The sequence below is a fragment of the Triticum aestivum genome, chromosome 4D, assembly GCF_018294505.1.
Source record: "Triticum aestivum cultivar Chinese Spring chromosome 4D, IWGSC CS RefSeq v2.1, whole genome shotgun sequence".
Taxonomy (NCBI): domain Eukaryota; kingdom Viridiplantae; phylum Streptophyta; class Magnoliopsida; order Poales; family Poaceae; genus Triticum; species Triticum aestivum.
The window spans coordinates 54,935,589-54,950,593 of NC_057805.1; the positions used below are offsets into that span (position 1 = coordinate 54,935,589).

At 43.2% G+C, this 15,005-nt stretch overlaps 1 pseudogene; it reads left to right on the forward strand.

Annotated features, from left to right (window-relative positions):
• The first annotated feature begins 3,769 nt into the window (after positions 1–3,769).
• Positions 3,770–8,575, forward strand: LOC123096156 (B3 domain-containing protein Os03g0620400-like; annotated as a pseudogene).
• The last annotated feature ends 6,430 nt before the right edge of the window (positions 8,576–15,005 follow it).

Genomic DNA, 15,005 nt, shown 5'->3' on the forward strand with positions numbered 1-15,005 from the left:
CTTCCTTGGAGGAAGGGCCAAGGCTGCGCCCCCCTCTCCCTTGGCCCTATATATAGTGGGGGGGGGAGGGAGGGCAGCAATATCCTAGCCCCTGGCGCCTCCCTCTCCCTCCCGTGACACCTCTCCCTCCCGTTAGTGCTTGGCGAAGCCCTGTTGGGATCCCGCTACTTCCACCACCACGCCGTCGTGCTGCTGGATCTCCATCAACCTCTCCTCCCCCCTTGCTGGATCAAGAAGGAGAAGACGTCGCTGCTCCGTACATGTGTTGAACGCGGAGGTGCCGTCCGTTCGGCGCTAGGATCATCGGTGATTTGGATCACGACGAGTACGACTCCATCAACCCCGTTCTCTTGAACGCTTCCGCTCGCGATCTACAAGGGTATGTAGATGCACTCCCCTTCCCCTCGTTGCTAGATTACTCCATAGATTGATCTTGGTGATGCGTAGAAAATTTTGAATTCTGCTACGTTCCCCAACATTTGTAGCATTGCAGAAAAATAAAACATGGCATTTGGTTCCCCCAAAACAAGGTAAAAAATTTATTGATTGCAAGTGGGTATTCAGAATTAAAAGAAAATCTGATGGAACAATTGATCGTTACAAAGCTAGACTCGTTGCAAAGGGCTTTAAACAACGGTATGGCATAGACTATGAGGACACGTTTAGTCCTGTTGTGAAAGCTGCCACTATTCGTCTTGTTTTGTCCATTGCTGTTTCCAGGGGTTGGAGTCTGATACAGCTAGACGTGCCGAACGCGTTCCTCCATGGTGTTCTGGAAGAGGAAGTGTACATGAAGCAACCTCCTGGGTTTGTGAACAAAAATAAACCTTCGTATGTGTGCAAACTTGACAAGTCACTGTATGGGTTGAAACAAGCTCCAAGGGCATGGTACTCACGCCTCAGTCACAAAATGCAAACACTTGGCTTTGCTCCTTCTAAGTCTGACACCTCACTGTTCATTTACAACAAGTACAATACATACATATTTGTACTCATATATGTTGATGATATTATTGTCACGAGTTCATCAGATGAGGCCATTACAGGACTGTTAAAGGATCTCAGCACTGAGTTTGCTCTTAAGGATCTTGGAGACTTGCACTATTTCCTAGGGATTGAGGTAAAGAAGCATGAGGATGGACTTCATCTCTCTCAGGAAAAGTATGCAGCAGATCTGGTAAAGAAATCTGGTCTGCAAGGTTGTAAACCCTCACCTACTCCTTTGTCAAGTTCAAAAAAATTGTCCCTTACAGAAGGGCAGCCTCTAAGTCAAGATGATAGTACAAGGTACAGAAGCCTAGTAAGTGCACATCAATATTTAACACTTACTAGGCCTGATATTTCTTTTGCTGTCAACAAAGTTTGCCAATTCCTTCATGCACCCACCACAGTTCATTTGACTGCTGCAAAACGGATTGTTCGATATGTCAAGACCACTCTTAATGTTGGTCTCAATTTCAGTAAGTCACCATCTACACTTGTAAGTGCCTTTTCAGATTCTGATTGGGCAGGTTGCCTGGATGATAGGCGGTCTACTGGTGGTTTTGCAGTATTTTTTGGTCCCAACTTAATATCATGGTGTGCAAGAAAGCAAGCTACAGTCTCTAGATCCAGTATAGAGGCAGAATATAAGGCACTGGCAAATGCAACAGCAGAGATTATCTGGCTACAATCCATTTTGAGGGAACTTGGTGTTAGAGGCACTCAACCTCCATGTTTATGGTTTGATAATCTAGGTGCTACCTATCTCTCTGCTAATCCAGTGTTTCATGTCAGGACAAAGCACATTGAGATAGACTTTCACTTTGTGAGAGAAAGGGTTGCCGAGAAGCAACTTGAGATTCGTTTTGTGCACTCCAGAGATCAAATTGCAGATGGGTTCACAAAACCTTTGCCCACTAGAAGCTTTGAAGATTTCAAACATAATCTCAACTTGATGAAGTTGTGATTAAGGGAGGGTGTCAAACAACCTGTCAACCTGTCACGTTACCTCTCTCATGCGCACCAGGAGTTCACCAGGAGATAAGCTAGGTAGTTAGTTGATATCTATTTATTGTAACCTACTCTATCCCTTCCTCTCCAAGTCCCCTGTAAGATCTCATGTATGCGCTACAGGGTTATTGCGCCCCTGCCTATAACACGTACCACGCCCCCTCGCACCGAGGACAAGGCGTTTCCGCATATCGCACACATGTGATACAATTAAATATTTCTTTTGGGCACAGGTGATACAATCAAAGGACCTTCTATTGTGAGTATGTTCTCCTAATTCCTTCATCATGTACGAAAATGCTACTACTTACTAAAACTGATCATCGCAATGAGTTAGTTCTCCCACTCCGTGGACTGCCTTAATCCTAGAGCAACGCATGTTTTGTGCAGAACTTCTACACTATTACACCTTACAGTATTAGGATATCTTCCAATAGTTATCAAGCTTTTCTTGTAGTTTCCTAGAACATACTGCTATATAGTTTGATCATTTTACGTGGATTAGGATTGTGTTAGGAGGAAAAGGAATTTAGATTGTGTTAGCTGAACATGCTTCTCAACAACAGCTTGACTTCGATGGTTTCTGAAAAACCTCTCGAACTGAAGGTGCAGAGTATTGTTTCCAGCTTTTTCTGTAACTAGCACTGCCAATATATGCATATTTTCTCTGGAAGATGCAGCTCGCGCTAAACTATATGGTTGATGTAGGTAAGTGGCACTGTGGAAAACTACCAATGCAAAGAGCCAGAACAGTGGATTTATTTTATCTATTAGGATTTCAAATATTTTTGTTTTATTTTATGAACAATAATGCTTCATCTGAACCTGTTATTGCAACATTTTCTTTGTCATCCTGTTGTGACCTTAAAAATTGTACTCTTAACCAGTTTAGGTCTAACTGTATCGATACTCGGTGTAAGATGAGTATGCATGCCCACATTGCATATGCTTATTTTTGACTCGACGCATTGTGGTATTGATGGTCATCTTCTTTGATATGTGGACGAGTGAATCTAAGTTGAGAGAAGTGTGTTTCTTTTAGTTCTAGATCGTTACAACGCCATGTTCAGCTTCACGGAACAAAAATGTCTCTTGACGGAAGTTGGTTATGTAACTTCCTGTTCTGGGTAGATACATTTTTTGTCATGTTGTAATCTAGACAGTGTGGTTATTTATTTATGTCCATTCTAAGCGAATATGATTGAACAAGATGCTTCTATGTATCAGTTTGTGACATATTTTCTTTTCCTTTGGTTCATATCCCTCTCAGAGGTTATCTTCACCGTTCATATTTTCTTTTCCTTTGCATTTTTCCATGCTCTCCTATGGCTCATGGAACTTTTATAATGAGCCATAATATTTTCAACTAACCAGGTTTAACGTCTCAAGTGTCTATATCTTTTTTTCTTTTGCTGGACAAATAAAAGTTGTACCATATTGGCAGCTGATTTAATTACCTATAAAGGAAACTGAATTTATTACATAATATATCAACAGGCGCGGCGTGTCGCCGCGCGGGCATGCTAGTTGTACCTACAAGGCTTCCTTGTTCCTACGCTTCTAATTTTTCCTATGGTTTAGAATCCTTTGAAGCGAACGAGGCCTTAACCTCTCAAATCGCGCGACCTGCTCGGCCCACGATAACTGGCTCCGCAGGCCGAACTGGGAGTTATCTCCTTAATCAGGCCCGACAGTCAAAGGCGCCCATAGGCCCAATAACAGCAAACTCCCGAACCGTTTATCTCTCTCAGAAAAAACAAAAAACCTATCCCCAATCAATTCCAATCCCCACGAGTCTGTTCGTCTCGGCGGCGGCTGCGCGCAGGGGGTCGCTTCATTCCCATGTCTCTCTGCTTCGCTCATCCACGAACCTCCGTCTCGCCGCTGCCGCCGTCACCGCCACCGCCCCCATCATTCCCCTCTGACCATGTCTCCTCAGGCGAACCATGGGTGGGCCGCCGCGGCCAGGTCCTAACCGTAGCCATGCACCCGTTTTCCTCCCCCGCTACAACGCCGTGAGGGCAGCATCAGCAACGCGAGAAGGATATGAAGGCAATAATGCGGTTGATTTCTTATATATCGTTCGGTTCTAGATGCCTGCCCTTCTCTTTGCTTTGTTTTGTCCAAATCCTAACTCATAAATCGTGAGTTCGTTCCGTGTTTTTTTTGTGGTTTCCCTCAGCCGATGTAGCTATATTGAAAGAAGATTACCTTCTACCGTTTTCACCATGGATGCGTGATGATTCTTTCTTGCCGTGGCTTGGATATAGCTGCTCACTGCTCCCATCTAATGTGTATCATCGCATTTTTTAAGGAAAAAACTGTTTGAAGATGTACGGGTACAACTTAGTATTTTTTAACGTTGGGCAATGACAGCTTCATGCAGTAAATCCTGGAGCATTTTTTAAAGTATGCTTGTTTTATTATTCAGTATAGTTAAATATTTCAGTTTGGGTAACCAAAACTGAAGCCTTGCATCTATTGAAAAAATAGATACGATTATACTCTAATTGATGCAGTTAAAATTTGACTACCTATGTAGGTATTGCTTCGTCTGCACTTGCAAGATCATAATAGGTAGTGCTTCATCATAAGCTATTTTGTTTAACTTCTGACTTAACCACCCATGCGCTTTCATGCCTTGGGCAAACCATTGGTGCGTTGCTGCCATCACTCTTCAAGATTAGAGGAAAGGAGGAAGGACGAGGACCAGGATGCAGCATGGTCACAAAAGGTAATAAAAGCCTTACAATTGTTCATGTTATTTCTGTGCATAATTTGTCACCAAATTTAGTCATTCCTTGTCACAAGTCATGAAAAGGTTGCAATTGATCTCTTTTCCTGAAAATGTGTGTGTCCTTGCGGAAATAAAATCTCATGAAGAAGCATTTGGTGTGGTTTGTGGATTGATGGAATGCATGCTTGCCAAGTCTATTTCAATATATTTTTCTTACTACTATAGAAATGCATCCAGTGACATCGATAATAAGAAATAGCCAAGCTTAAAATGTGCAACATATTCTTTTGCTACAGACCTATTTAACTTTCATTTTCCACGTCTATACTTATAGAAGTACATATCATTTATTTGTAAAAATAGACGGGGGCAGCGAACGCGGGCCATAATGATCTAGTAAATGAATGAAACCCAAACACCCTATCTACCTCGTAGTCTGCGCCAACCTTATTTTTGCCAACTTTTTGACCAACCTCCCGCTTCTCCAAGACAGGCCTACAAGTCTACGACTGGACGGCTAGACGCGTGATACAGTGCCTGCCACAGAGTAGTCATATCAGAGTCGCATAGACGAGGATGACAGGGCAAATCACGGCATCCTACAGCACCGCACACATCCGTTTGGTGGTTGAGCCTGGTTCTTCTCCTCCCCCTGGAGTTCAACCTCTCTCCCTCCGCCTTCCCCTGCTTGGTTCTCAGGACGTGGTGTTTTCAGGATTTGCGCTCCACGGAACACCTCCCCCTGGACCTGGAGCAACAAGTCCCTTCCGCCCGGCATTGCGGCAGGTCCTTCGGTTTTGTTTCCTGCTTAGCCTTTTCTGCATCTCTTCCCTGCATGTTCATTTTGCTTCTGTTGTTTCAGTCCTTTTTGCTGTGCTTCAACAAGATTCTGCCGCTGCTTAGGTGAAGGAAACTTTCGGGGCTTTCTACAGTGAGAAGCTACAGGTTTCTCTCTCGTTAAGCCAGGTAACTTGATGGGCAGTTGCAGAGTAAAGTTGTAAATCAAAATTGGTGTAGAGGGCAACAAGATTTTCTTTCGCTGGCAGTGCCATCTTTCACGGTCTGTATTTTTTCTGCTTACAGGACATTGATAGGCGGCGAGATGAGGAATTCCTGTGAGTGCTGCAAGAGATACTGGACTCATTTGCATGGAAAGGTCAAGTGTTTCTTCACCCACATGGACAGAAACTCTACCCATAGCATGGTAAGCTCAGTGGTGGGTGGCCTTGATAACTGAATTGGTAGCAATAAGACATTTCTGAAACTAGAACTAATATTTCCGGCAAACTAATATTTTTGCAGGTCATACCAGAGAGATTCGTGAACTATTTCGCGTGGAAGCTGTCAGGAACCATTGAACTAGAAGCCCCAAATGGTAATGTGTACGATGTCCGAATTACTGAGCGAAGGAACAAAACAGTGCTCCGATCTGGGTGCTCCGATCTGGGTGGGAGGCGTTTGTCGACGCCAATCATATTGTAGAAAGTGACTCGTTGATGTTCCGATACCGTGGAAATTGTCGCTTCAAGGTCGTGGTCTTTGATTGTAGTGGTTGTGAGAAAGTGTTTTCCTGTGCTCGCATACTGACCAATATTAGTGATCAAGAACCAAGCACAAATTCTACGGACATTTCAACCAGTTTCAGTGATGGTAATACTCATTCGTCAGCAAGACGACAATCAGATGATTGCCAGAGTGGAAGCTCAGGCCACCGTAGAAAACGAGCAAAGAAAGAAGCAATATCCTAACCTTCGGAGGATTCGTCAGGTTAACTTTACCACTGACTTTTAACTTTTGATCACATTATATGGTAACTACCATCTTACTGCAGTTACCCTTACTCTCGAAACTATTTTACAGGAGAAGACAGTCCTTATGAGCATGAGTCGTCTGAATCCGATGATCACACGCTCCCAACGCCTCTTTATGTGTTATCAGGGAAGTGCTATGTAACAGAAGAAGATGACGCCAATATAGTTGAACTTGTCCAGGAAATTCAACCTGAAATGCCTTCGCTTGTGGCTATGATGACGAAGCCCAGTGCGAAACCATATCCTGATGTGGTAATATTAAGTTAATCGTATGAATCCCCATGAATAAGAAGTTAATTGTATGCCTTATAACTACTTCCATATATATACATTTGTCATTTGTTACCCTTTTGAAGTAAAAATGACCAAAATAGAGAAAGATGATCGCTCATTGTAGATTCAGTTTACTTGGTCAATTTTTCTTTTGTTGTGGTTGTAACATATCAGCGTGCTTTACATTGGAAATCATGCTATCTGGGGGATCTCACTTTTATTACAGTATTAATGCTCGTGATTAAAACTTGGATCAGTTTCACATTCTGCACCTTTCTGTGATCAGGTAATTCCCAAGGATTACGCACTCGCACACTTTCCTCGCAAAAATCAGACTATCAAACTACAACTGCCTGAGCAGAGCAAGAAATGGTACTGCGAGTTCCATGTAAAATCTAATGGAGGTCATTGCAGTCTTTATGATTGTGGCTTTGTTCGTGACAATCATTTACTGGAGGGAGATCTGTGTGTCTTTCAGCCCATGCCGAATTGTAAGGGTAGAACATTTAAAGTGATTGTCCATCTGTTTCGCAAAGCGACTATTGATCATCCGTCAAGTGAAAATATCTCAAAACGTGGTTTGCCAAGCACAAAGAATACCCCAACATTGTGTATTAAGGAGGAACCAAAAGACGGTATGCTAGTATCACACAATTATTAGTTTATTACCATGCCAAGAGTTTGTATCTTTTCTGTCTTGATTAATATGAAAACTTTCCAGATGAAGAAACCTTCTCTTCGGGTTATGACGAACATCGGATAAGTAAGAAGTATCCTGATCATGATGGTACAGAACCCCTACATGATGGCAATGGGTGCCGAACTAACGGAAGTGCAGGACAAGATAGTTTTGGAGAAAGTTGGAGCCATTGCATCAGATCTGCCCATTTACGTGGCAGTCATGACCAAGACCAATGTCCGCGTCTCACTAGTAAGTCTAGAAAAATATATTTTTTCTCATGTTGAGTTAACAGTAATTTCATTTGCAGAAAAATCATCCATATAAACGTCTCTAAGGCAATTTGCGTTGCGGCCATGGATGTACAGTAGTAGCATAGCAGCAGCAGCAGCAGTAGTTGTCGCAAAAAGAAATATGATGCATGGTAGTTTTACCGAATTTTAGATTACCAAGAGTTATGTTTCAACCAGTCATCCTTTGTATCAAGAGAAATTTGGATATCTGTACAACAGTTTTGTTCTATCAACTAGTACTATTCCTCTACAAAATTCCAAGTTTGGCTTTCATGTTATTCTAACCTGTTCAATATTCTGCGTGTACATTGACAGACCTTTGGCACGGAGTACGCTGCCAAATACCTTCGAAAAGGAGATCGTAATTTGGTGCTTCAGCTGGAGGGGAAGAGCCAGCAATGGCATGGCGTGATGCGCGACCACAAAGGTGCGCTGAGGATAAGTGGAGGCTGGACTTCTTTTGCGAGCGAGAACGGCCTGACATCTGCCTCTTCGAGCTGATGAAAAACAAGGGGAAACTGAAGATGATGGTCTACATCGTTTCCAGAGAATTGTTAGCTTGAGACATGCCTCGACTCTATGTGCTGGCATTTTGTATATTCATTCATGGGCTCGTTGATGCTTTTGTGATTTGGAAGTGGAAACGGTGGGCATGGGACCATTCGCTGATTATGGCCAACTACTGTAGTAATTGTCATCATACTTCAGTGGCAGCTTTATTTTGTATCCTGAAGTTTAAACAAGTTAATGGTGATGAAGTTTCTATGAGGAGGAGGCCCTGAGGTTTAAAGAAGACGTGATACCTAGTTTCTTGGTTCACTTATCTATGTCCGTTGGGTTGATGCAAATTCAACGCATATGAGAGTGTTCAGGAATTAGTGACCCGGCGCTCAAGAAGAAGGATTTAGTGGAAGATGGCGGGAAAATTCGTTTGAATGGGTGGATCTTGTCCTTTTTTTCCCGAGCAACCAGTAGGAGCACTACCTTTCAATCTAAAAAAGGTACTCCCTCCGATCCAAAAAAAATGACGTGGCTTTAATTCAGCTTTAGTTTAAATTTGAACTAAAGCCATGACACTTATTTTGGATTAGAGGGAGTAGTTGTAACAGATATTTTGTCACAACCCTAGTTACTCGTAGTGTACTAGAGTAGCTGTACATAGCATGCATAATGTTTAAGTTTCATTTGAAGTTTGAAATTGAGAGAAATTCAAAACCTCTTCTTAATAAAAGAGCAAAATCCAAAAAAATTCCAAAAATTCCAAAACCCAACGAGGGATGTGATATCTATGGTGAGGGTAATGATGATGTTTATGATAAAGATCATTAGGATCCAACCATATGACGATGAGCAAGATGATATGTACTAGTGGTTGGGGCCAGCCATTGCGGGCCTCTTAAAAAGAAGTTGTGCACATTTTTCCCTCTCAAAGAAAAAAAACCGACCTTCCTTGAACAGGATCTGTTATTCTAAAAAAACCTCATCTTCATCTCAAAGTAAAAAAAAAACGTTCTCATATCGCGTGGACATTACATCCATCTCAAAAAGAAAAGAAAAAAATCCTAAAAGACTTTACTCAAACAGAAAAAGAAAAAACTTCCATCTACCAAAAAAAACTCAAACCAAAACATGGACATCACACCCATCTCAAAAAAGAGAGAAAAGGCCTAAAAAACTTTTCTCAAAATGAAAAAGGAAAAATGACACTTCCAAAAATAATCTCCAACACAAACTTTTCTCAAAAAAAAAAATCTCACTTCCATCTTTCAAAATAATCTCCAAAAAGAAAATCAAAAAGTTTCTCACCGCGGCCAACCAGCATGCACCACGCACTACTGAAATCAGGATCTTTGCCGTCAGCTAGCTCTTTGTCGTCCGCTAGTTGACGACAAAGAAGGTCTTTGCCACCAGTTTAAAGAAAGTTGACGGCAAAGAAAGAGCGGACGACAAAGAGGGTGTTTGCCGTCAGCCTGCTCTTCGCTGTCTGCGAGCTGACAGCGTAGAGCAGACGGCAAAGAGGGTGGGTGGCGCACTATCGAGCACGACCTGCCGTCAGCTAGCAGACGGCAAAGAAAGTGGCCGTTTTAACGGCCGTTTCCCCCGGCCCCACCCAACTAGGTAGGTTCTTTGTCGTCTGCTAGCAGACGGCAAAGAGCTGTGACCTAAGTGAAATAGGGCCGGCGCCCGCGCCCCACCCCTCTCTCCCTCCCGCACCGCCGCCCCGCCCCCACCGCCCCGGCGCCGCACCCCCCGATCCAGTTCTAGATTGGGTCGTGCCCTGACGCGCCCCGCCGCCATCCGCCGTCCCGAGCGCCGCCCCGCCCGTTACCGCCTTCTCCTCGCCTCGCCCGTCGCCTTCTCGCCCCTCCTTCGCCCCCGCGCGTCGCCGCCCGAGGCCTCTGCCTCGCCTCGCCGACGCCGTCGCCGAACGCTGCCACCTCACCGCCCCCGCCGCCTCAGCGCCCGGCCCGCCCAGGCTCGTTGCCCCGCCGCCGCAGCGCCCGCTGCCTCCTCCACCACCATCGGAGCCAAGGTGATTTTTTTGTTTTTTCTACTGTTATTTGTGTTTAGGTTTAGGTGTTATTAATAGGTTTAGGTTAGTGATAGGTTTAGGTTTAGATAATTGGAAGAAGAAAAAAGTTGAAAAGAAGAATAAGTAGAAGAAGAGGGAAATGGAAAAAAAGGAAGAGGGTCGTGGATCACCGGTCGTCGAGGGGATAGATGGTGGAGCCAGTGGCTCCCGCCGATCCCGACGCCCATGCCGAGAATCCCCCGGTCCGAGTGCTGACTCGTAGACCGTGTGTTGCCATACAAGAGGGCGCCCGGGGACGAGCGGGTTAGGGGGTTCCTCGACGTCAATGGAACCCTAAATAGCAAGTATCGTTGGTGTGAGATACATGTGGCCGTCGGTGTCGAACACTATATCCACATCCCACAAGTGACCTTGGCGTCCGGCGTCCCGCAGCAACAGTTCTCTGGGTCGATGGCGGTCGAACACCTTTGCGAATTTGTCTTGCAGCCTCTGTGATGACGATTAAAAGCCAAGTGTTGTAACTTGAAACACCCAAAGTGACTCAAGTCGGTTTGGTTTTTTGAAGTTTCAAAACTTGGCTTTAATCCTCATCGCATAGGCTGCCAGACAAATTCGCCAAGGTGTTCGGCCGTCATCGGCCCCCAGAACTATTGCTGCGCGCGGGACGCCGGGCGCCGGCGTCACTTGTGGGATGTGGATCTAGTGTTCAACGCCGAGCGCCACATGTATCTCGCACCGATGATACTTGCTATTTAGGGTTCCATCGACGCCTAGGAACCCCCTAACCCGCTCGTCCTGTTGTAAATATTTAGTTAGGTTGACGAAAAAACAAAATTGCTATGTTATTCATCTTTCGATTTAAATGTGCAGTTTTTTCGTCGCTACGAGGGTCTAGTGTTCGACGAGCTCCGCCCCTACGTTCGTGGGTGAGCACAAATGACATCTCCTCCTCCCCATTTCATTTGCTCTGTTCCAGTCTTCGTGCCGATGAAACTTGCTAGCTATAGGTGTCTTCAATCATCAGTATGCGTGACCACTATGTGTCTCCCATTCGAAAGGGTTATATCTACACATATGCACGCATTTGCATATTTATAACCGTGATTCTTTCGAATTGTCCAACGTTATCCATGGACAGCCCTAGTATGTGTAGATTGGGTTCGTTTTCCCATATGCTTTGCTCCGGATCCGATGCAGAATTTCGTCAGTGTCTGATACGTCTCCAACGTATCTATAATTTATGAAGTATTCATGCTATTATACTATCCTTCTAGGATGTTTTATATGCATTTATATGATATTTTATATGATTTTGGGACTAACCTATTAATCTAGATCCCAGTGCCAGTTTCTGTTTTCTCCTTGTTTTAGAGTATCGCAGAAAAGGAAAACCAAACGGAGTCCAATTGACGTGCCACTTGACGGAGATCATTTTTGGACCAGAAGAAGCCCACGGAGTACCAGAAGCAGGCCAGAAGAGTCCCGGGCTGCTCACGAGGGTGGGGGCGCGCCCACCCCCTAGGGCGCGCCCCCTGCCTCGTGGACAGCCCGGAAACCCCCCTGATGTGAAATCAATGCAAAACTCTTCTATATATACCCAAACTTCCAGAAAGAAACCTAGATCGGAAGTTCCGCCGCCGTAAGCCTCTATAGCCATGAGAAGTCAATCTAGGCCCTCTCCGGCACCCTGCCGGAGGGGGCCATCATCACCGGTGGCCATGGAGGAGTATCCCGGAGGGGCCATCATCACCATGAAGGCCAAGGACCAGAGGGTGGAGGCCATGGAGGAGGAAGCACAAGGGGGAGAACCTCTCCTCCTCTCTTCCGGTGGCGCCGGAGTGCCATCGGGAGGGGAATCATCGCCACGGTGATCGTCTTCATCAACATCACCATCATCATCACCATCCTCATCTCTTTTACGCGGTCCACTCTCCCGCACCCCGCTGTAATCCCTACTTGAACATGGTGCTTTATGCCACATATTATGATCCAATGATGTGTTGCCATCCTATGATGTTTTGAGTAGATATCTTTTGTCCTTGGGTTGATTGATGATCATAGATTGGTACGAGTTGTATGTTTTATTTTGGTGCTGTCCTATGGTGCCCTCCGTGTCGCGCAAGCGTGAGGGATTCCCGCTGTAGGGTGTTGCAATACGTTCATGATTCGCTTATAGTGGGTTGGTGAGTGACTGAAACACAAACCCGAGTAAGAGGGATTGTTGCGTATGGGAATAAAGAGGACTTGATGCTTTAATGCTATGGTTGGGTTTTACCTTAATGATCTTTAGTAGTTGCGGATGCTTGCTAGAGTTCCAATCATAAGTGCATATGATCCAAGTAGAGAAAGTATGTTAGCTTATGCCTCTCCCTCATATGAAATTGCAATGACGACTATCGGTCTTGTTAACAATTGCCTAGGACAATACCGCACACCGATCCACCATTATTCCACACTCGCTATTTATAATATTTAGTAATATATTCTAACTTTATGATAACAGCACCTACTTTTATATTTTAGCTCTCCGATACCATGCAAAGTTATCCTCTTCATACCCACAACGTAGTTTTATTTATCGTTTCTAGTTGGAAGCAAACGTTCGGTGCACGTAGAGTCGTATCAGTGGTAGATAGGGCTTGAGAGAATATTGATCTTACCTTTAGCTCCTTATGGGTTCGACACTCCATACTTATCACTTCCACCTTTGGAAATTGCTACGATGATTCCCTGCACTTGGGGATTATCAAGCTCTTTTCTGGCGCCGTTGCCGGGGAGCAATAGCGTGGGGTTGATATTCTCGTGTGTGCTTGTTTGCTTTCTTCACTAAGTAGATTTTGTTTTTCCTTTTTGTTTCTGTTTAGTTGTGGGTGAAACATACAAACAAAATTAAAATAATGAAAATACAAAAAAATTACTTGCCTTTCATGCCTAAAAAGTTTTTCAAAAAGAGAAGCGATTGGAAAGTTATGCATTGAAGAAGTGAGGGTCGACCTTGAGCACTTGTGTTCATGCTCACGGAAACAATGTAGAAATTTTCATGGAAGTTTCTCTGTAAATAATTATCCCCTTGTATATATTCATTGTATTATAAAAATAATGTGCCAAGCTTTGGTTTTAGGATGATTAGATTGCTTGTTTACTATGTGCAGAACAAAAACAGAAACTTTGGCTGTAGTGCGTGAATTTACATTTTTTACTGGAAAGTCAAATGGGTCTGAAACTTTTTGCACATTACTTCTGTACAAATTGATCAAATTGTAAAATTTAGTTCATAATTTTAGGAGTTACAGAAGTTACTAAACTTCCAGATTACTACAGACTGTCCTGTTTAAGACAGATTCTGTTTTTGATGCATTGATTGCTTGTTTTGATGAAACTATCGATTTCTATCAGTGGATTAAGCCATGGAAAAGTTATATTACAGTAGATATAATGCAAAAATAAAATATGAATTGGTTTGCAACAGTACTTATAGTAGTGATTTTCTTTGTTATACTAACGGATCTCACAAAGTTTTTGTTAAGTTTTTGTGGATGAAGTGTTCGAAGAACGAGGAGTTACCGATGTGAGAAGAATAAAGAGAGGCAAGAGTTCAAGCTTGGGGATGCCCAAGGCACCCCAAGTAAATATTTCAAAGGATACTCAAGCATCTAAGCTTGGGGATGCCCCGGTTGGCATCCCATCTTTCTTCTTCAACAATTATCGGCATACCTCGGTTTTTTGTTTTGTTCACATGATTTGTGTCCTTTGTGTTTTTGTTAGGAACCATGCTAGCATGAGATAGCCCTTCATTGATTTATAGAATACTTCATGTGCTTCACTTAAATCTTTTAAGTATGATCTTATAGAATTGCTCTTTGTGCTTCACTTAAATCTTTTGAGTATGGTTTTATAGAATGCTTCATGTGCTTCACTTATACATTTTGAGCTTGGATATTGGTTAGTCTATGTTAATTGTAGAATGCTCCATGAAGTTCACTTATATCTTTTGGAGTATGAATAATACTATCATTTAAAGTGGGTTTGGAAGAGTGTCAACTTTAGGAATTAGTGATCCCACTATTTTGGAGGGTGTTGAATCTTAGTGTGATATTTATGAAAGTGGATTTGGAAGAGTGTCAACTTTAGCTAGTAATGATTCCACTATTTCGGAAGAGGTTCCAATTGAGTATGAGAACAAAGTTGCTATCCATGATGCTACTGAAAATTATTATGAGGGAGGAATACATGCTTGTAGGAGTTGCAATAATATCAAGTTTCCTCTCTATGTGCTTAAAGTTTTGAAGTTATACTTGTTTTGCCTTCCTATGCTAGTTGATTCTTGTTCCCATAAGTTGTGTGCTCACAAAATCCCTAGGCATAGGAAGTTGGTTAGATTAAATGTGCTAGTCATATTCTTCATGATGCTCTCTTTATGTTTCAATTCTTATCTTTTATGTGAGCATCATTGAAATCATCATGCCTAGCTTAAAGGCATTAAAGAAAAGCGCTTGTCGGGAGACAACCCAATATTTACCCTTACTGTTTTTGTGCGTCTACATGATTAATCTACTGTAGTAATCATGTTTTATAGCTTTTGTTTCAATAAAGTGCCAAGTAAGACCTTTGGGAAGACTTGGGTGAAAGTTAATGTGATCTTGCTGTAAAAAACAGAAACTTTGCGCTCATGAGATTAGCTGTCATT